This window comes from Benincasa hispida, chromosome 12, assembly GCF_009727055.1.
Source record: "Benincasa hispida cultivar B227 chromosome 12, ASM972705v1, whole genome shotgun sequence".
In the NCBI taxonomy this organism is placed as follows: domain Eukaryota; kingdom Viridiplantae; phylum Streptophyta; class Magnoliopsida; order Cucurbitales; family Cucurbitaceae; genus Benincasa; species Benincasa hispida.
Window position 1 is genome coordinate 25626632 of NC_052360.1, and position 2619 is coordinate 25629250.

The following is a 2619-nucleotide window of genomic DNA, read 5'->3' on the forward strand; positions in this document are numbered from 1 at the left end:
TGTTGAATAATCCTCCTATGTGGTTTAGGTTTCATGATCGGTGTGAGCGTGTGGGCCTGACTCATTTGGTTTTGCAGTCGATTTGATGATTTTTTGTTCAGTTGAGAGAGATTCTTTGGAGTTTGTGAGGCAGGTCCTGACAGATTTTGCAGGGTTGTCTGTGTTAGTTGCTAATGTTAGAAAGAGTTCCATGTTTGTTACGGGTGTGGAGTCTGAGGAGGCGGAGGAACTAGCTGCGTTTATGGGTTTCTCTCTTGGTTCGCTGCCTTTTAGGTACCTGGGTTTACCTTTATTGGCGGGTCGGTTGAGGGATGGAGATTGTGCTCCTTTAATTCAGAGGATTACAGCTCATATTAGAAGCTGGGCAGCGTGGTCCCTCTCCTTTGCTGGGAGGTTACAGCTTGTTAGGTCTGTCTTACAAAGCTTGCTGTTTTGGTGTAGCATCTTCGTGTTGCCTGTATGTGTAACTCATGAGGTTGATCATCTGTTACATAGTTATTTATGGAAGAGTAATGCGGGGAGTCGGGGTGGTGCATGGGTGGTGTGGGATGAGGTGTGCTTGCCGTTGGGGGAGGGGGGGTTAGGTGTGAAGCATATGGCACTTAGAACCTGACTTCTCTAATTAAATCGAGTTCATTGTGGGTGGCATGGGTGGAGGCTTATGTTTTGCGTGGGCAATCTTTGTGGGTTGTTTGGAGTGAGGTTGGAAGGTCTTGGTGTTTAAGGGCTATCTTGCGAAAAAATAGAATAGATTCAAGCATTTGGTTCGTTTGATGGTTGGCAGATGGTCGGTCTTGTTTTGTTTGGTGGTATCCTTGGCTGCCAGGAGGTGCGATTTTGGATTCATAATGGGTCTACGGTGGTTTATGATGGGCAGGAGTAGTTTGGAGGCACGGTTGTCGAAATTAATGGATGGTGAGGGAGGTTGGAGTTTGGCCTACACTGTCTTGGGAGCTTCTTGAGATATGGGGTCTTATTCAAAGCAGTGGGGCCTAGGGTGAGGGGAAAGATTATTGGTTATAGGTGTCGGATGCGAGTAGTCAGTTTTCTATCGGTAGTGCGTGGAGAGTTTGCGTCTCGCCATCCTAGGGTGTCTTGGGCTGGTATTTGTGGGCGAGGGTGGTATTCCGCGTCACTCCTTCTGTGCGTGGTTAGCTGTGAGAGACAGGTTGGTACGCGAGATTAGTTGAGGAGTTGAGGTGTGTTGTCAGGGGGGGGTGCCTTCTGTGTGGTGGAGGTGTGGAATCGTGAAATCATTTATTTTTTGAGTGTGGGTTTGGGAGAGAGGTGTGGTCTGGTGTGTTGCGTCAGTTTGAGCTCGGCACATCGGTGGCAGAGTTAGAACGTGGAGTTGAGTTGGTTGTGTCAAGTCGGGGTAGGGTAAGAGGGTGCGTAGTAAGTTATTTCGTGTATTCTGGTGTGCTTCCATATACTACATCTGGCAAGAACGTAATCGGCGATTGCATAGAAATAGACCGAGGTCGGTATCAGCCCTGGTTCACCTTATGGTCTCTATGGTTCGTGCTCGTACCTCTTCCTGGTGGGTTGATCTTTTTGGTCTTATACAGTGTGCTTACGAATGTTTTCTTGTTGTACTTTCTGTTGTTCTTTGTTTTGTTGTTGTCTCTTGTTTGTGGGATTTTGGTTTCTTTTCTCTAGCTTTCTCTCTAGTGGTCTGCGAGTTTGTTTTTTGTGTTGGTTTTGTTCTGATCTTATCTTGTAGGCTTTGTTTTGGGCTTTTTACCCTTTCTTTGCTTGTGCCTTGATGCTTTGATGCCTTGATCCCGAGCTGTGGGATCCCCCTTGTCGTTGTATAATAATATCACATATTCTAAAAAAAAAAAAAAAAATAGAGAGATTGATTTATACAGAGACAAGTTGAGGATGAGAACTCAATTTGATATATATTTCTACCAAATCTTCTTTCTCAAAACAATTCAAATCCAATTTATTTACATAGTTGTCAAACACTTGATTAAACACGATTGAGGTAAGTTAGAAGATGATTATCTACCGTTGCTAAATAATCAAAGTGAGTTACGAGAATTATAAGATGATATGATATTGATTACTATCCAAATATGTATATGTGATTTTATTGGTGATGGATGACATTTTTTTTTAGTGGAGTAGAGAATGCAATAAATGTTACACAAAAAAATTCTCAAGTGTTTGAGTTAGGATAATAATATCAAAGAAATATGAGTGTCAATTCTCATTCCAAGTCAATTCAATTTTTTGTTATTTTTTTCCTTAAAATCTGTTTTAATAATATTCCACTCTCTACTTTGTGAGTGTTTTGAGAAATATGAAGGAAATGAAATTTGCAATGTTATATATTAGATAAAACTTTATTCGACGTATAATTTATATTTGGTTTTATAGATACAAAATTCTCTATTTTCCTTTTACATATTTATTATTATTTCTTATACTCCGATGATAGCATCCACCTAACTTTGAAGAAAAATATCATTGTAATTTTAGGGTTGTTTTAAAAAATTAATTGTCAATATTATGGTAATTCTTAAAGAAATGTGGAAACATATGCTACGAAGTATGAGTACGTGAAGGAAGGGATGGAATCCGCGTCCAGATACGTCTTGAGTAATATATATA